Genomic DNA, 20,431 nt, shown 5'->3' on the forward strand with positions numbered 1-20,431 from the left:
GGCTGGTGAACCTGACATCAGTAGTAGGTAAATTATTGGAAGGTGTTCTAAGAGATTGGATAGCCAGAAACTGATTAGGGATTGTCAACATGGCTTTGTGTGTGGTAGGTCATGTTTAACAAACTTAGAGTTTTTCGAGGAGGTTACCAGGAAAGTTGACAAAGGAAAGGCTATGGATGTTGTCTACCTGGACTTTAGTAAGGCCTTTGACAAGGTCCTGCATGGGAGGTTGGTCAGGAAGATTCAGATACTAGGTATTCATGGTGAAGTAGTGAACTGGATTTGAAAATGTCTGGACAGGAAAAGCCAGAGTAGTGGTGAATGATGCTTCTCAGACTGGAGGCCTGTTGCTAGTGGTGGGCTTCAGGGATTGGTGCTGGGACCATTGTTGTTTGTCATCAATATCAATGGTCTGGATGATAATGTGGTAAATTGGATTAGTAATTTTGCAGATGACACTAAGATTGGAGGCGTTGTGAACAGTGAAGGTTTTCAAAGCTTTCAGAGGGATCTGGACCAGCTGGAAAAAGGGTGTGCAAAATGGAAAGTGGAGTTTAATGCAGTTAAATGTGTGGTGTTGCATTTTGGAAGGAGAAACCAAGAAAGGACATGTACATTAAATGGTAGTGCACTGCAGAGTGTGGTAGAACAAGGGATCTGGTAATACAGTTGCATAATTCCCTGTAAGTGATGCCACAGGTAGAAAGGGTTGTAAAGAGAGCTTTTGGCATATTGGCCTTCATAAATCAAAGTATTAAGTACAGGAGTTGGGATGTTATGGTAAAGTTGTATAAGACATTGGTGGGGACAAATTTGGAGTATTGTGTGCAGTTTTGGTCACCTAACTACAGGAAAGATATCAAAAGATAGAAAGAGTGCAGAGAAGATTTACCAGAATGTTGCCCAGACTTCAGGAACTGGAGCATAGAAGAATGATGGGATATTTGACAGAGGTATTTGAAATTATAAGGGGGATAGACAGAGTAAATGTAGATTGGCTTTTTCCACTGAGTGTAGGTGAGATAGAAAACATAGGACATAGGTTAAAGGTGTAAGGGGATAAGTTTAGGGGAACATGAGGGAGAACTTCTTCATATTGAGAGTGGTGGGAGTGTGGAATGAGCTGCAGCTGAGGCAGGGAATGAGGACTCAATTTTAACATTTAAGAATTTGAACAAGTACATGGATGGGAGGGGTATAGAGAGCTCTCTATACCCCTAGGCCAAAAAATGGTTTGGCCCAGACTAGAAGGGCTGAAGAAGAAGTTCTGTGGACACCTATACAGATCGCATAGCTTGGGGACAGGATCATCAAATCACACAAGTTGCATGTGTATCTATTGTGACCTCATGCACCCAGTTCTTGGTATTCCTGGTGATGGGCTTTGGGCCCAACACATCACTTTCATATGTGATGGCTGACCCGCTGAGTTCCTTCTGCATTTTATGCGCTGCTGACTTGGTAATGGCAGTACTGGAAATACTTGCAGAAGCTAATGTTTCAGAAGGGCACTTGGAGTTGTGAGGTTTAATTTTACAAAATGGAGGAAGAAAGTATGATTTTTGTGGATTTCCTTATGCTTTGAAATCTGCAATAATTCTATCAATGGAGCGAGGAAATAATCAGAAAGAGATTCCAGAAAAGTTATTAAAATAGTGTTATAAATTTCAATTCATAATTCAATTCAATTCATTTGACAAATATCTTGTAATGGCAATATCTAGTAATAAAATATAGTTAGCACAGTGGCCCAGGTGGACATGCCGACTCACGGCCTTAGACACCTGCTGGGAAATATCCTGACCTCTGTCAGTGTGGAGTTTTCACGCTCTTCCTGTGGCTACGTGGGATGCCCCCCCCCCCCACCCCATCCCATTTTCTGGATTTGAAATAGTATTTTTTGACTCCTTTAAAAGGTGAATAAGCACAGACACATCAAAAAAGTGTCACACAATTAAAGCTGGCCGAGTTAGAGAGAACTGCAAGGCGCTGAAGTGGCTTAACACAGAGCTGTCTTCAAACTCTGGTAATTCTTCAGTGGCTTGAGGATTGCAGCGTTGTGTGAGATTCTATTGAGTAATGTCTTAAACTTCAGGATTATCAGATCCAGGAAATACACTGCATTTTTCAACAGCATAAGGATTTCAAGATATTAGATATTTAGTCAATATATTAGTAGTTCCATAACAAAACTCAGTTACAGTTTGGATCTGGTTCAATGCTGCACTAGTGTCTTGAAGGAAGCGATGAATTCTCAGAGCTCCATTCATTGCTATTCTCTTAAAATGTGTTTCAATGCATAGCCATTAGTTAGCATCAAAGCTCTCACATGCTCACTGTATTTGAAATGTCTCACGCCAATCAAATTTATACACGGCTTGCTATATCATAAAAGTGGACATATTTCTAGAATAGTGTGAGATTTACAACCATTGTGATTAGAAAGGTCAGCAAACTCCTTGAGACAAATGGAGCAATCTTCATTTTTAACAGCAACATTCATCAAATAAGATGACTAGCCTGAGGTTGGTCTATATAAAGCTGCATTACCAGCAGTATGTTATCTGCCAAAATTAAACAGGGGAATGTATCATTATTAGTTAACATTCCACTGTAAAGAGATTATTCATAGCAGCAGGAAGCCTGTGTACCCTGGTTTTGCTCAACTTTGGAGGGATTGACTTCTACTTAGTGTAGAAACAATGCCATATCAATCTGATGTGACGCACGGGAATGTTAATATACACAAGTACGATGTACAGATGCACCAGAATTCTCACTTGCTGCTGCACAGGTAAGCAAGATACACCATGTATATATTAAACTACCACAGTATTCCAAGACACAGAATGAGACAATAAATATCAAAGGAGGGATAAATCAATACTCAGTTGTAGTGCAAAAAAAAGTGACGTTTCAATAGAGCTGATCATTTGGTAGTCCCAGGATTGTTTATGATTAGGTAGTACAGAGAGCGTGACAGCTATTCTACGTACTTGCAGGACACATGGGTAAAACTGCGCACTGTGTTAGGAACATGTCATGAGAATGTACCTTAGATAAAAGAGGGCCCATCCAGGGCAAGTCAAACTCCTGTGGTTACACAGGTATTAAGTGAATGCGAATCTTGTCAATAGACGAACGAGATTTCCGTAAACTTGAACAACTCCCTACACAATTCTTGCACCAGTTTAAAATCTTCTTTTTGCCTTAATTGCTTGTTGCCTATTTTGTTTTTGCACTTCACCATTGTTCAGTTACATCTTCAGCACTAAGGGTTGTACAGCTATCATCAGGCTCTTGAACATCCCCATACTACCATGGCCTTAACAATAAAGTAGTCCAGGATCACCAGAAAGTTTCTGCACCTTAGAACATCACAGCACAGAAAACATGCCCTTCAGACCTTCTCATCTCATGCCTAGTCTCACTGACCTGCACCCAGTCCATAGCCCTCCATACGCCTCACATCCATGTACCTGTCCAAATTTTTCTTAAATGTGAAAATTGATTCTGCATCCATCACTTCAGCTGACACACTCCCACTGCTCTCTGTGTGAAGCTCCCCCTAATGATCCCCCTGTAACAAGCTGCGTCGATCCGCAAGTGAACTGGGTCACAGAGGTGCAGGCTCGCGCGGGATGAGAGCCCTGAGACACTGGAAGCATTGCCAGCCCCAGGCTGACGTCACAATGGTCCCAGGGGCAGCAAAGCATCGTGGGGATTGTGCTTATAAACTCACATGAGAGTTCCAGTAAAATCAGTTGAACTGACCTACACTGACTACTGTGTCTTTGTTGGCTACATTTGGTGGCTCCGATGGCCCAAATCAGCAGACCTCACAATGAATGACACTAACACAGTCTCCTTGAAGCTGCCTACATTCTGGGCTCCTCAGCCTGTTATCTAGTTCCAGCAGCCTGAGACTCAGTTTCACGTTATCCAAATCACCACTGATGTCACAAAATACTATACATGGTCAGTTCTCTAGATCAGGAGAGCACCAGCAGGATTGTCGATTTCCTGCAGCACCCCCCCCCCCCACCCCCTGCTGAAGACAGGGTACGAGGCACTCAAAGTACTCCTCATACACACTTTCAGCCTTTCCCGCCACAAGCAAGCAACAAGGCTGCTGCAGATGGACAGCCTGGGCGACCACACACCATCTCCCTCATGAGCAACATCCTGGTGCTGATGGAAGGTCACAGACCCTGAATGCTGTTTGAGCAGACATTCATAGAACAGATGCCAGAGGACATTCGCCCATTCCTGGCCGACAATGACTTTGGCGACCCTTGAAGGTTAGCTGCACAAGCCGATCCACTTTTACAGGCTAAGCAACATGGCGGACCTGCCACTGACTATGTTGCTACATCACAGGCCAATCAATGTGGCAGAGCAGCCATCGACTAGGTTGCTGTGTCGCAACAGGGTGCTTGTACTGTTCCAGTGCCACAGAGAAAGCTTAACACAGCTGTGGACAGCTCGGAGAAGGAACAGAGGTGCTACTACCATCAGTGCTGGGGTTCCACTGCCCATTGCTGCCAACCACTTTACTCACATCCAGGAAACATCTTGGCTGGCTGTCATCTTGGCCACAGAGTCAGCCTGCTCTCTCTTTGGGACCGGCATTCTGGTCTGTGTTTCCTGGTCGACACAGGAGCAGAGATCAATGTACTGCCTCCCAGGAGCTTGGATACTCATGTGGGAAAGATCGGGCCTTGCCTCACTGTGGCTAATGGCAGCAATATTCAAACATACAGTGTGTGGACAATACTCTGAAATTCAGCTCCTGCCAGTTTAAACGGACCTTCACGCTGGCAGACGTGTCGCAATCTCCGCTGGATGCAGACTTCCTCCGAGCCCAATGCCCCCTCGTGGACATGAAAGAGCACCATTTAGTGAAATTTAAGGCTCTCCAGTCCCTTGCCCTACACTAGGTCACTCTACCTGCACCTCACCTCAACTCAATGAATTTCTCTCACCAAGATCTTAGCACAGTTGCCGAGCTAATCACCACCCCCCCAATTCTCCTCAGCTAGCCAAGGCATGCCGCCCAACACCACATCTCCACAGAGGGATCACCTGTACATGCCTGGGCCCGCAGGCTACCTCCTGACAAGCTGCAGCTTGCTAAAGAGGAATTCCACAAGATGGAGGAAATGGGGATAGTATGATGCTCCGACAGTCCATGGACATCCCCTCTGCACATAGTACCTAAGGCATCTGGTGGCTGAAGACCTTGTGGTGATTATTGCCAGCTCAACAACGTCACAATGGCAGACAGATACCTGGTTCCCCACATCCACGATTTCACTGCCAAACTTCACGGCATGAAGATCTATTTGAAAATAGATCTGGTTAGTGGATACCTTCAGATCCCAGTGCACCATGATGATGTCCCAAAATCAGCGCTCATCACTTCTTTTGGACTGTTCGAGTTCCTACATATGCCTTTTTGGTTAAAGAATATGGAGCAAACCTTCCAGAGGTCAATGGGCTCAGTAGGCCGTGGCTTGGACTTCACATTCGTCTATCTGGATGATATTCATATTGCCAGCCATTCCCATCAGGAGTACAACACACACCTGCGCCAGTTCTGCCAGCGTGCTAGTGAATATGGACTGGCTGTCAATCCTGCCAAATGCCAGTTCAGCCTAACAACCATCACTTTCCTCAGGCACTGCACTGACCAACATGGGGCAGTGTAACTTTCTTCCAAGGTGAAACCTTTATGAAAGTTCACTCGACCTTCCATAGTTAGAGGTCTGTAGGAATTTGTAGGCATGGTAAATTTCTACCATCGCTTTCTACCAGCAGCAGCCAGGATGATGCAGCCGCTCTTCAAACTACTTTCCGGCCAGCCCAAGGACCAGGAGTGGAACGAGGAGGTGATCGCAGCTTTTCACAAGGTGAAAGATGCATTGCCCATTGCCACCATGCTTGTGCACCCACGAGTGGACGTGCCAACGCCCCTCACGGTCGATGCATCAAACACAGCCGTAGGAGGCATCCTGGAGCAGCTGGTTGACAGGAGTTGGAAGCCTTTTCCAGTCAGCAATTAAGGCCACAGGAGCAGAAATACAGTATGTTCAACCAAAAACTCTTGGCCCTTTACCTTGCCATGCGCCATTTCCAGTACATCCTGGAAGGGAGGGATTTCACCGTTTTCACAGACCACAGATCTGATATTCACCTTCGCTAAGAGGTCAGATCTGTGGTCCGCAAGATAAGAGGCATCTCTCATACATCTTGGAATACACCACTACCATCAGGCACATTGCAGGCAAGGGCAATTTCATGGCAGATTTATTCTCCCATACATCCAATTAATCAATTAGCTCTTTGGCTCCTGGGATTGACTACACTGCTCTGGCAGCAGAGCAGCTACAGGACACCACCCTAATGTACCGCCAGTTCGGGGCTCAAACAGGGGGACGCATCGAACTCCACTTCAGCGGCTGTATGAGAGTCCTTACAAAGTGCTCTGACACAATGGAAAACTGTGTGTATTGGACATTGGAGGCAGATAAGAAGCATTCACTGTTGACCGCCTCAAGCTGGCATACATCAACCTGGAGCAGCAGGTGCGGGTAGCATGCTCACAGCAGAGGGTCACCCACCTAAATGAAAAAACTTTATACAATGAATGGACTCATCACCTGACATTCTTGGAGGGGGGTGGTCATGTCACTCTGCAAGCAAACTTGGACACGGAGGTACAGGTCCATGTGGGGCTGAGAGCCCCGAGTCACCAGGAGCATTGCCAGCCCGCCAGGCTGATGTCACAATGGTCCCGAGGGCAGCAAAGCATCATGGGGATTGTGCTTATAAGCTCACACCGGAGTTCCAGTAAAGTTAGTTAAACCAACTCACTGACCACTCTGTCTTTGCTCACTACACCCCTAAACTTTTCCCCCTTTCAGCCTTCACCCTTCCCCTCTGATTTGTATCTCAACTACCCTCAGTGGAAAAAGCCTTCATGCATTTACTCTATCTATACCCCTCATAATATTACACACCTACACTCCAAGGAATAAAGTCCAAAGCTGTTTAACCTTTCCATGAAACTCATTCCCAGCAACATCCGAATAAATCTTCACTGCACTCTTTCAATCTAATCGAGATCCTTCCTGTAATTAGGTGAACGAAACTCCACACAATACTCCAACATTGACCTCACTTTGTTTAACTTTATCATAACATCCCAACTCCCATACTCAATACTTTGATTTATTGTCCAATATGCCAAAAGCTTTCTTTACAACACTATTTACCTGAGACACCACTGTCAGGGAATTATGTAACTGTATTCCCAGATCCCTTGTTCTACTGCACTCCGCAGTGTATATGTCCTTTCTTGGTTTGGCCTTCCAAAATGCAACACTTCATACGTGGCTGCATTAAATTCCACTGAAATGTCACTCGTTTCTTGCACTAATTGCAACTGTGAACATTTATTTATCTTTTCTTTTATATTTTTAATCTCTTTTTCTGTCTTGGCCTATTGTGGTAATTTAATTAATACCATTGTTGTTGGTGCTTCTTATGTACCTGTGTGGGTGCAGCAAGTAATAAATCTGGGCATCTGTTATGTATAATGACAATACACACTTCCTGAAATCCCACCTTAACGTTTTGCACCTCTTTCCATTTCTTCCACCATTCTGGAACTCCTCAAAACACACCTCTTCAAGCGCCAACTCTCATGTGCCTGAGAATGTATTGCCACAGTGAAGTGGAGTGGACATGCTGGTGATGGGAAGCTTGTCAGAGGGACCAGAGTAGGATTCCATCACAGGTTGTTTCAGCTGAAGAAGGCTCTCAATCCAATCAGTGAACTAATGGAGGAAATCAACGGGTTGGGGAGTGTCTGTAGAGGCATGAGAGCCTGCAGCATGAGTTGCATCTTCCAGCAGCTATACTCATCAGGAATCTGAGGAGATTAGGTATGTCACCAAAAACTCTTGCAGATTTCTACAGGTGTACCATGGAGAGCATTCTGACTGGTACGGAGGTACCAATGCACAGGTCAGAAAACGGCTACAGAGAGTTGTGAACTTGGCCAGCACCATCATGGGCATCAGTTTTCACTCTAATAAGGACATCAGTCAGGAGAACAGATGGGAGATTCTGCCGCCAGAAAAGAAACTCCAGGACAGTGTGTGGCCTCCTGGGTTCTCAGGTCCAGGATGTCTCAGAAGGGGTGCAGAATATTCTTAAGCAGGAGGAGGCATCAGTCTTCACTCTCTTAAGGACACCCAAAAGAAGCAGCGTGTCAAAAAAGCAGCCTCTATCATGAAAGAACCCTCACCATCCAGGCCATGTCCTCTTCTATCATCAGGAAGGGATTACGAGAACTTGAAGCAATGCCCGCTCCTCTGTCTGGAGGTCCAAGGCAGACTCGCAGGAACACTGCACTTCCTCTCCTTTCCAGATGAGGGCGCGCTCGCCAACTGCCCAATCCTGCCGTGGCCGCGCAACAACATTCCTGGTTGCATGGGGCTGGTCCGGGAGCGCCACGGGATGAAGGGGCGCGCTTCGTGGCTGCGCAACGGAGCTGTGCCATTGTGCGGAGAGGGAGCATCGGCTCGGCGGCTCCGGGACGTTGTTGTGAGTGTATGGTCCCCTATCGGAGCGGCGACGGGGGCTGACGGAGGGGGAGGGGGAGTGCAGAGAGACAGGGGGGGAAGGGGGAGAGAGGGTGCAGACAGAGGGAGGGGGCAGAGGGAGAGAGAAGACAGAGAGGGAATGAGAAGGAGAGGGAGGGGGCAGAGAGGGTGGGAGGGGGGCAGAGAGGGAGGGAGGGGGCAGAGAGAGAGGGAGGGGGGCAGAGAGAGAGGGAGGGGGGCAGAGAGGGAGGGAGGGGGGCAGAGAGGGAATGAGGGGGGCAGAGAGGGAATGAGAAGGAGAGGGAGGGGGTGAAGAGAGAGGGAGGGGGCAGAGGGAGGGAGGGGGCAGAGGGAGGGAGGGGGCAGAGTGGGAGGGAGGGGGCAGAGTGGGAGGGAGGGGGCAGAGTGGGAGGGAGGGGGCAGAGTGGGAGGGAGGGGGCAGAGTGGGAGGGAGGGGGCAGAGTGGGAGGGAGGGGGCAGAGAGGGAGGGAAGGGGCAGAGGGGGAGAGCGAAGGGGGAGAGGGAGGGGACAGAGAGGGAGAGGGAGGGGGCAGAGAGAGGGGAGAGGGCAGAGAGGGAATGAGGAGGAGAGGGAGGGAGCAGAGAGGGAATGAGGAGGAGAGGGAGGGAGCAGAGAGGGAATGAGGAGGAGGGAGGGAGCAGAGAGGGAATGAGGAGGAGAGGGAGGGAGCAGAGAGGGAATGAGGAGGAGAGGGTGCAGAGAGGGGGAGAGAGGGGACAGAGAGAGAATGAGGAGGAAAGGGAATAGGGAGAGGGCAGAGAGGGAATGAGATGGGGAGGGAGGGAGCTGAGAGGGAATGAGGAGGAGGAGAGAGGGGACAGAGAGGGAGAGGGAATGAGGAGGAGAGGGAGGGAGCAGAGAGGGGCAGAGGGAGGGAGGGATAGGATAGAGGGAATGGAGAGGGAGGGGGTGCAGAGAGACAGGGAGAGGGGACAGAGAGAATGGGAGGGAGGGGGCAGAGAGGGAAGTAGGGAGAGGGAATGAGGAGGGGAGGGAGGGGCAGAGAGAGAAGGAAGGAGAGAGGGAGGGGCAGAGAGAAAGAAGGAAGGAGGGGCAGAGAGAGAAGGAAGGAGAGAGGGAAGGAGCAGAGAGAGAAGGAAGGAGAGAGGGAAGGAGCAGAGAGGGAATGAGGAGGAAAGGGAAGTAGGGAGAGGGCAGAGAGGGAATTAGGAGAGGGAGGGAGGAGGGCAGAGAAGGAAGGAGAGGGGGTGGAGAGGGAATGAGGGGAGGGAGGGGGCAGAGAGAGGGAATGAGGAGAGGGAGCAGAGAGGGAAGGAGGGAGGGAGAGGGCAGAGAGGGAATGAGGAGGAGAGGGGCAGAGAGGGAATGAGGAGAGAGGGAGCAGAGAGAGGGAATGAGGAGAGAGGGAATGAGGAGAGAGGGAATGAGGAGAGAGGGAATGAGGAGGAGAGGGGGCAGAGAGAGGGAATGAGGAAGAGAGGGAAGAAGGGGGCAGAAAGGGAAAGGTGGGGGGAGAGAGGGGAGGAAGAGAGACAGAGAGGTGAGAGAGGAAAGATAGAGGGAGATGAGAGGGAGAGGAAGGTGGATGAAGGGGAATGGGAAGGGAGAGAGAAAGGGAATGGGGAGGGTGGGTATGAGAGAAGATGGTGGCAGTAGATGGGGAATTGAAGAGGGAATGGAGAGGTGGGAAGGGAGGTGGAGATGGTGTGATACAGGGTAAGAGAAAAAGGGGAGGGGAAAGGCTGAGAGTGGGATCGGGAAAAGAAAGGAAAATAGGAAAAAGGAGAAAGGGGATGAGAAAGGAGGGATCAAGGAAAGAGAAGGATGCAAGAGAGGAGGGAGAGGAAGAAGGAAGGGAATGAGGAGTGGAAGGGAATTGGGAGGGAGGGGAGGTTGGGGAAGAGTGTTTAGTGGAGTGAGCGCTGGGTGTCTGAGGTGCGTGATTCCTGACTTTAGGAGACGCTGAGAGAGTAATCAGGATAAATCAATACAGATAAATCAATGCATGGGGTGGCTGTGAAGACAGGTACAGGCAAGGAGAAGTAGGCAGGGATTGGTGCAGTGCACTTGTGCTGCTGGGAAGGTTTAATTGCATGCTGCAGAGGGTAACTGAGAGTCTGGCTGTGGAAGGAAATGGGATTTGGGCTGAAAGAGCAGGGGAGGGCAGCTGAGAGAGCTGGTGGTGGAAATGGATGAGACAGGTTTGTTGGAAAGGACAAGTAAAGAAGGCTTCAGAGAGATGGACTGGTTGGTGTGAGATGGGTGAGTGGGAATGGGAAATGGGGATTACAGAGCGGAAGGAAGAGGATGGGACCGATAAGGAGAGGATGCAGATGGAGGAAAGGGCTGATTGGGGTATTGGTGATGGGAAGGGTGCGACAGATGTAGAAAGGGAGATGGATTTGGGAGAGAAGGTGAGATCTATCTTGTAATGTGCCAGCCACGGATGATATTGTGAGGAGTGAGCCCATCTTCAACTCCCTGGGGAAGTGGAGGTGTTCCCTGGAGAGATGCACTGTGTCATTAGTAAGCAGCATTTAACAAACTGGGCTACCTTCTCTATGTTGCCCCCTATCACTGCACATGTTGTCAGGTCTCATCTCTAACGTAGAAGCAGTCTGTGTCTTCCAAAGCCCAAAACATTGACTGGCCATTTCTACCCCTGGATCCTGCCTGACCCACTGAGTTCCTCTACCATTCACTGTTCGCTCAGTATCCGCACTTGCCTTTCCCTTTTTAATTGACTAAAGCTGATTATCAAAATTAACCTATTTTATTCGATTTCTCTAACATTTGTAGCGTAACAAGGATGTTATGTGTGTCTGATGAAGGGTGATGTCTCAGTTACCCTGGGCAAATTGAGACTTAGCAGCAAATTAATTATTTTTATCAGCGAGAAGCCCTGGAATTTGATTTAAATCCATTCTTGATTAACTTGTAGTAAATCACTTTTGATAATTAGAAGTGATGGATATGCATTGATCTGACATTTATTCCTGGCCAGTGTGCAGTCCTGGTCCATCTAATTGGCAGATAGCTGATAAATAATAGAGATTAATGGCATTCCCTGTGCTGAGGAACAGAACTATCTGCTGTTGTATAATTTTCATTTGTTAAATGTGATTGTTGCACACGATTTGCATTTTTCATATTGCAACACTTTCAATCAGCTTTGAATGTTTAAAGTAGGCTGGCTGTGTATATCCTGCATTGACCTATTGATTGCAAATGGGGATTTGGGGCAGTCATAAGTAAAAGGTAAAATTTATTATCATATGATTATACAAGTACAACCTGACGAAACAGCGTTCTCTGGTGCAAACATACGTAAACATAAAACAAATACAGGTAATGCTTATATTCAGCCCTTCTAGTCTGTATCTAGTCCCACCCAGTCCATAGCCCTCCATACCCCTCCCAACCACGTGCCCGTCCAAATTCTTCTTAAATGTTAAAATTGAACTGCATTCACCACTTCAGCTGGCAGCTCGTTCCACACATCCACCACTCTCTGGATCAAGAGGTTACCCCTCATGTTCCCCCTAAACTTTTCCCCTTTCATTCATAACCCATGTCCTCTGGTTTGTATCTTACCTACCCTCAGTGGGAAAAGCCTGTCTTTATTTCCTCTGTCTATCCCCCCCCCCCCTCATAATTTTAAATCTCCCCTCATTCTTCTATGCTCTGGGGAATAAAGTCCTAATCTGTTTAACCTTTTCCCTGAGGCTCAGTTCCTGAAGTCTGTATATACATATATAAAAGTAAATAAATAGTAGTCTCAGAGGTTTTGTGTTGATTTGGTCGATCAGCATTCTCACTGCCCGTGGGAAGAAGCTGTTTCTCAGCCTGGTGGTGCTGGCTCTGTTCCTCCTGTATCTCTTCCCCGATGGGAGTAGCTGGAAGATGCTGCATTTGGGTTGGGAGGGTCCTCAACAATTCTGTACGCCCTCTTCAGACAACGATCCCTGTAGCTCACATCAGTTTTGGACGGGGTGGTGGTGGGTAGACCCCGGTGATCTTCTTTGCCACTCTTATGGTAAGCAACTGCTTGCTCCACTTCACTACACATTGTAACTGAGAATGGGCTGACTCCAATGGAGCTGGCACTATGTGCTTCTCCAGACCTTCTTCAAGGGATCAGAGATGCATGCAGAATGTTTACTTTGTTGTCCCTGGCTTCATGCTCTGCCACCCACAAACTGGAGGAGCAACACCTTGTGTTCCATCTGGGCATTCTCCAAACAGATGGCAATAACATGGACTTTTCCAATTTCCCCTCCCGCCAGTCTCCCTGTACCCTCTGACTCCTTTCCTCCAGCTCCCCCCCCCCCCCACATCAGAGAGCTTCCCTTTCACCTTATCACCTCTCAGCTCTTTTTCTCCTCTACCCTTCCACCTTTATCTGCCTCTTGGCTATTATCCTGTGGTTTTCTCATCTCCACCCCTACCCCCCCCTCACCTTTTTATTCTGGCGCCTGCCTGTCTTTTGCTCATACCCTGATGAATAGCCCAGGCCCAAATGATGGCTATCTTTTACTTCCTGTGACCTGCTGTGTTGTCCAGCACTTTTGTGTATTTTGTTGCCTTGCCCTGGCTGGCATTCTGAGACCTGCTGTGTGTAAGGTGGACACCAAAATGCTTTGGACCTGTCCACATAAGTCAGACCATCGTAAATCAGGGACCATCTGTATGGGAGAATCAAAATTAGGGCTGCCAGGCTGGGAAATAGCTTCTTCCCAAAATATTTACATTTATTTTAAATCATATTTTTATACCTGTGATTACCGTGGTCCGGAGAAACACTATTCTGCCTGGTTATACATGTACAATCATAAAAATTCAAACTTGAAGAATTGAGCCCAATGGGCTGCATGTGTGGTTGATGGATAGATGAAAGCAAGTAGGGGAGGGAAAGAAAACTGGGTTACGGGCTGCTGGACTGAGGGATGTTAAGTGTGAGTAAGAAAGGGCCTGGGTGGATCAGAAGAAGGGAGAAAGGAACTGAGGTGTACAAGCTACCTGAGATTGTGGACGTGAATGTTCATGCAGCTCGGTGGTAGACTATGAGATATAGTGAGAAAACAGGGTACTTTAAAGTGGGGAAAGTGAGGATTGAGGTTTCTCCAATCCAGCATTAAAATGCGGATCAGAGCTGTGGCCAGTCATCATAGCTTGATTACCAGATGCTGTTTGGTCCCATTCCACAAATAATACATTGGCAAAATTGATTAGTGCTTGAAACTTTACCGTCAGTGTTTGTACATTTCCAATTTGGGCTCTGTGTACAATAATTAATTCTCAGGGAACTTCTATTTTCAAAAGGGGAGAGTGGTCAAATTATTCACACAAACACAAAAGCCAGGGTGATTCAGGGGATCGGCCTGCGCTCCTTAATAAGCCAGCGTCAGGCAATGGATGTTTTTTGTGGTCTGGAATTTTGATTGGGATGGTTTCTATATACAAAGGGATGGAACACAGAAATTGGCCATTCGGCCCATCAAGTCTGTATGGACCATCTCTGATTTACACAAATCCTACACTGATACCAACTTTTGTTCTCATATTCCCCCCCCCCCAGCTTTTCCTCCCCCCCCCCCCACTCCACTTACACATTGGGAGTAATTTACAGAGACCCATTACCCACTGAACCACATATCCGTGGGGTGACCTTGTTCAAGTTTTGTTGGAGTTGCTGGAACTTTTGTCAATATGTATTGTTTCTGGCTCATTTCCACCTGTGTATTTTTGAATGTTTAATAATGCCAGTGCTTTGGCAGAGAATTTTAACAAAAGGAGTACCCCAGTATGCCTGAAATTCCATGTAAAAGAAATGCAGCTTACAGGATCAAACTGGAGAGTCTTACCATCACACCTTTCCAGGTTAAAAATATTTCTTTTGCAGAAATATTTTCCTTGTTTTGATTCTGCAACCCGCCAATATAAAGTGTGGATGGGCAAAGAAACTTGGTCTCAATTTCATCAGTCATTTCTGAATGGTCATAAACCCAGATGACGATTGAAATGACTTCTGAGAGACAATTTATTTCCTGGACATCAGAGAGAATGAGTATTTTGGGCAGTGGATAAAGCACCATTGTCTTTCTCACTTATCTACTTTGCAACAGAGTTGTCAACATGTTTGAAAATATGCTGCCTGGAGCTGAGGCAGTGAAATATCAGTTCCATAGGTTTGGAGTGAAATAGCTTGAGGTTGAGAAGCATCGCATCTGATTTTCCTTTCCTATCGCTTCACCCCTCTGCCTTGAACAGAACTCTCACAGTCACTGACCAGGTCACTGTTGTGTCAGGCATGACAACCGTTTACTGGCCAGGCCGCTCTTCAGTCACCAGCGACCTGCCACTGACCGGGCTGGTCTTCAGTCGCCAGCGACCTGCTACTGACCGGGCCGGTCTTCAGTCGCCAGCGACCTGGTACTGACCGGGCCGGTCTTCAGTCGCCAGCGACCTGGTACTGACCGGGCCGGTCTTCAGTCGCCAGTGACCTGCTACTGACCGGGCCGGTCTTCAGTCGCCAGCGACCTGCTACTGATCAGGCCGGCCGGTCTTCAGTCGCCAGCGGCCTGCTACTGACCAGGCCGGCCGGTCTTCAGTCGCCAGCGGCCTGCTACTGACCAGGCCGGCCGGTCTTCAGTCGCCAGCGGCCTGCTACTGACCAGGCCGGCCGGTCTTCAGTCGCCAGCGATCTGCTACTGACCAGGCCGGCCGGTCTTCAGTCGCCAGCGACCTGCTACTGACCAGGCCAGCCGGTCTTCAGTCGCCAGCGACCTGGTTACTGAGAAGATCACCCATCCCCTTCTGCTGGACCTTTGTGGACTCTCTGCGAAGAGGAACAGCTTCTTTCCACGGGTAGTGAAAATATTGAACAACCAAAGGAATTGCTCAGTCTAACCATCCGAGACATTCATATTCATGAAACAATATTTATTTGTACAGGTGAATACTCGTCTTGCATTGGTATTTTTTTGTCTGTATGTGTATTATGTCTGGTTGTATTTCTGTGTGTTTTGCACCTAGAACTGGAGAATGCAGTTTCATCAAGCTGTACAATTAAATGGCAATAAACTTGACTTAAAACCCTATCCATCAACCATTGATTGTGGCTGCTCCTTTGACCCAAGACTAATTTTTGCAATGTTTTCCCTCACCTGTCACCTGACCAATTGTGATTTGCTTCTCTCCTTTCTCCTATCTGGCATCACTGTCAGGTTTCAGGGACAATTTTTAATGCTGCTGAATATCAGAAAAATGGGCACAGTTTAATGGAATTTCACGTTCACTTTGCAGTATATGGCAGACGTGGGAGAATGTGTGGGGCTCTGAGAAATGTGTGTGTGATTTTGAAACTAAGATAGACCATGAGAGAGAGAGAGAGATTCTGTGTGACTGAGACAGTGTGTGTGAGTGAGACAGACTGGGGTTGTGTGTGTGTAGCTGGCTGACTAAGAAAGAATGTCAGAGAGAGAGACTGTGACTGAGAAAGTGTGAGTGAAATGGATTGTATGTGATACTCTGAGAAAGGCAGAGAGAAGGTTTGTGACTCCAAGAAAGTGTGTGGGAGTGAGATTGGCTCTGAGAAAGACTGGTGAGCGTGACTGAGAAAGACAGACTCTCAGAAACATTGTGTGTGTGAATGATGATGTGCGCTGGGTAGGTCACGTCTCCAGAATGGAGGACAATCGCCTTCCCAAGATCGTGTTATATGGCGAGCTCTCCAGTGGCCACCGAGACAGAGGTGCACCAAAGAAGAGGTACAAGGACTGCCTAAAGAAAGCTCTTGGTGCCTGCCACATTGACCACCGCCAGTGGGCTGATATTGCTTTAAACCGTGCATCTTGGCACCTCACAGTTCGGCAGGCAGCAACCTCCTTTGAAGAAGACCGCAGAGCCCACCTCACTGACAAAAGACAAAGGAGGAAAAATCCAACACCCAACCCCAACCAACCAATTTTCCCTTGCAACCCCTGCAACCGTATCTGCCTGTCCCGCATCGGACTTGTCAACCACAAACGAGCCTGCAGCTGATGTGGACATTACCCCTCCATAAATCTTCGTCCGCGAAGCCAAACCAAAGAAGAGAAGATTGTCATGTACATTGCACAAGTACATTTGCTACAAATACTTACCTGCTGCAGCCGAACAGGTGCTTGTAAAGAAAGTCTAGCAAATGCAACTGAATTTTAAAAAAACAATGAATACAGTGTATTACAGTAACTTGCAGTAGTCAGACAGTCCTTTTGTGGTGTCAGAGCAGTTCCTGATTTGTGTAATAAAGGGAGATTCAAGAGCCTGATTGCTGTTGGAAATAAATTGTTCTTGACACTAGAGGTGCTGGTCTTCAGGCATCGGCCCGTAGGTAGCTGTGAGAAGAGATGGTGACCAGGGTGGTGGTGTCCTTTATAATGGTGACTGCCTTCAGTTTTTGTGACTGAGAAAGCAGAGACTATGATTGAGAAAGACAGACTCTGAGAAGACTGGGAGACTGAGAAAGAATGGCTGTGTATGAGAGAGAAATTGTGTAAAATAAGGATATAAAATTATGGCAGCTGCTCTGTTGTGCACTCAACTTCAGTACAGTGGTTTTGTTTATTTACATTACTGAAGTGGTCTTTCTGAGAGCTCTTTCCTCAGCAGTTCCTGACTTTCTGCAGCCTGGGTCAGTATTGTTCATTGTAATTAAGCCCCACGAGAGCACAGATATAATTGACAGCAATGTTACTCAGGTTGAAGGGCTTGAGTGGAAGGGTTGGCTTTCCCTGGCGTGGAGAGGATGAGGGGTGACCTTATGAAGGTCTATAGGGTGGCATGGTTGGTATAGCGGTTAGTGTAATGCCTTTACAGTGCCAGCGATTGGGACTGGTCTGGGGTTCAAATTCTGCGCTTTCTGTAAAGAGTTTGTACGTTCTCTCCGTGTCTGTGTGGGTTTTCCCCAGAGGCTCCGGTTCATTCAAAAACGTACTGAGGGTGTAGATTAATGGGGTGTAATTTGGCCAGTACAGACTCATGGGCCAAAATGTCTAAAATTAACAAATTAAGATCTTGAGGGCTATTGTTAGGGGAGATAATCACAGCCATTTTTCCCTGGGCATAGGTTCACGGTCAGAGGGAGGTTTAAAGAGATCTGAGAGCCACACATCTTCACATACAGGGTGATGGAACGAGCAGAGGAAGTGGTAGAGACGGGGACAATTATAATGCTTAAAAAACATTACATTAACTTTTATTGAATTCAGCAATAATCACATAAAGATGCTGACGCATTGCATTAGTTAACTCACCTAAAAATGTTTTGCTGCTGATTTTCGTTTGTACTCAGCATCTGATGCCTCTCTTGTCAGTGTCCAACAGTAGTCGGCCAGCATGGTGGATTACACCTACCATGGTCACAATATCCAGGTGAAACCTTTCACCATGTTCGTCACTGACTGCACCAAGATCGGCAGGGGAGAAGTCCAAGTACGAATGCAGAAAATTCATTTTCATTGACATGTTGCACCTCATGGTTTTATCTGCTTGAAGTAAACTTAAAATATGACAGGAAATCACAGTAATAGGTTATATTTAAAAAGGGAAGTAAGTGATAGGAAAAAAAATTAAGGTGATTTTCATGATCGGCAGACCAAAATCCATAAAGTACACTCAAGAATGTTCAGGAAGCAAAATCTTCGTTGTCCAGTGAAATTAGTTAGACCCTCTTTATACTATACTTATCTTGTCTTATTTCCCAACTAGTTGAGCTGAATTTACCAAAGCACTCATGTCAAGATCCCAAGTTCAAAGGGAGGGAAAGATTGGCCTTTTCTAGGTTAGGATGAGGTTGTTCTCCTGTGGTCTTCTGCTTACCAAGTTCTGAATCCACTGAGGGTAGAACTGGAGTTTTAGATAATCTAGACCACAGGTTCTGAAGATTTTCTTATTCAATTTCAGATTATCTAGCCATGTGCAATGTCCTGCTGAAGGGTTGGTTGGGTAAGAAGGGTGAAATAACTTACAGGTGGAGTACATACTGCAATGTGATAAAGTTGGATGGTGAATCAAAATATATATTGTTAATGTATTTTATTGCAGCTATGTATCTTGTGTTCTGTGTCTGGGTAAATATTAACTTGTCGGTGAGATTGAAGATTGTGATCAGGCAGAGCAAGGGATGCCCCTTTTCCCAAAATAACTCTTGCACATTCTTTATCCTTCTGCCCTCGCCAATCTGACACTGGTGCTGTGATAGAAATTGTCTAATGGAATTGGTGTGGTATTACGAGCCCAGAGGATCCCAAAACCCGGCAGAAATAGATATTCACCAAGACAAATGGTTACTTAAACAGAAGTTGCTTTTAATTATCTTTAAACATGAAAACAGAATCACACTTTAACTTATCACTATTTTGGCTTAACTAACCTAACTTAACCCCCTTCTAATACTAAGCGCATGTGTATGCAATGTTTAGAAAAGCTCTTTGATTCACACTCCAATCTCACTTCTCATTCCTCCAAGGTCACTGGTTGCAGGCAATTGTTATACTGTGCGCAGAATTTAACATTTATAAAGTTCACCAGACTTTGGTACTTGAAAGGTGAATGGTTACAGCTCAGGAAGGTTCTTGTCGGTTTTCAGACAGAGATTTGTTGTTCGCTGGACAACAGATCAGCCACGTCAGTGTCTTGCTGAAGAAACTACCCCTTCAGGGTTCTCCAGATGATAACGTCTTTCTTTCAGGTCACCACAGAGTTCCATTTTATTTCACTTATTTCAAGTGAAACATTAGACAGCCAGTCCTCTCTTCTTGCATGAACCACAAGGGCTTTGACCAGGCTGAACTAAGCACTCACAACCCATCTTCTAAATGGGGTTTTCCACAAGCTTGCCAGCTTGTCCTGTTCCAGTCCCAGCTGCTGCTGCTGACTGTAAAACTGTGGAACTGAGTTCTCTCCCTCTCTCTCTCTATGAGAAAGCCTGTTTTACTCTCTCTGCTTGCAAAACCACTTGACCCTCCTAGAATAGCAAGTTCCACTCCAGACAGTTTGCAGTTCTGACAAGTTCTTTCATCTGATTCCTTTTTGTAAACAACAATTCATTAGTGAAGTCTCTTGGGCACTCTCCAAAGCTTTTGCAAAGGCTCTTGGTGCTGATATGTGTAGCATAGCTCTAGTATTTTAAATAAGATCTATTTTAAAGTATTTATGTGTGACCTACACTTAAAAAACCTTCCCCAATTTATCTCCCAAAAACATATTTATATACAATACAAACACAATATAATCTGTCACAGTAGTCTGATGAGGGCAATTTAAGTTTAATTTAATTTTAAAATACAGCATGATAACAGCCCCATCCGGCCCATAAGTTTGTGCCGCCCCAATATACAAGTTTCAAGAGATTCAAGATTCCTTTATTGTCATGTAATATAATATTACACAAAATTGGATTTGGTCTGTGTGAGGCAAAGATTCATCATCAGCAGAAATTGCCCTGCGCCCCTTTCAATCAGAGAAAGAGAAACAAAAAGGAGCCCCTTCAGAATCGCTGAGTGTCCGTGGATTCACCTCCAGCGCTCCTGCAGCCGTACAGACTCCTGTTTGATCCATCAGCAACCTGAGCTCCAGATCCAAATCTCCAATACAATCAGGAAACCTTCAGTGCCTGAGGCCCTTCGGGAACCCACCTTGCCCTCAGCACCTTTCTGCATTCAGGTTCCGATGCCTAGTACCACTTCAGCCAGTTTCTAACAGTCTGCAGCCTAATATGAGTCCTTTGACCACAAGTAGACAGCAGGCCTCAGCCTCCGTGGATCCTCTCGCTGCCTGTATGAATGTCCTTCAG

At 46.7% G+C, this 20,431-nt stretch overlaps 1 protein-coding gene across 1 annotated transcript in view; it reads left to right on the forward strand.

Moving 5' to 3' along the window:
• The first annotated feature begins 3,782 nt into the window (after positions 1-3,782).
• The window catches only part of LOC138761699 (SH3 domain-binding protein 4-like), a 139,675-nt gene continuing 123,026 nt past the window's right edge, over positions 3,783-20,431 (forward strand). The window contains exon 1 of the mRNA XM_069934276.1: positions 3,783-8,613. The gene's annotated coding sequence lies outside the window, so the exon portion shown is untranslated. The remainder of the gene's footprint in view (positions 8,614-20,431) is intronic.

This window comes from Narcine bancroftii, chromosome 4, assembly GCF_036971445.1.
Source record: "Narcine bancroftii isolate sNarBan1 chromosome 4, sNarBan1.hap1, whole genome shotgun sequence".
Classification (NCBI taxonomy): Eukaryota; Metazoa; Chordata; class Chondrichthyes; order Torpediniformes; family Narcinidae; genus Narcine; species Narcine bancroftii.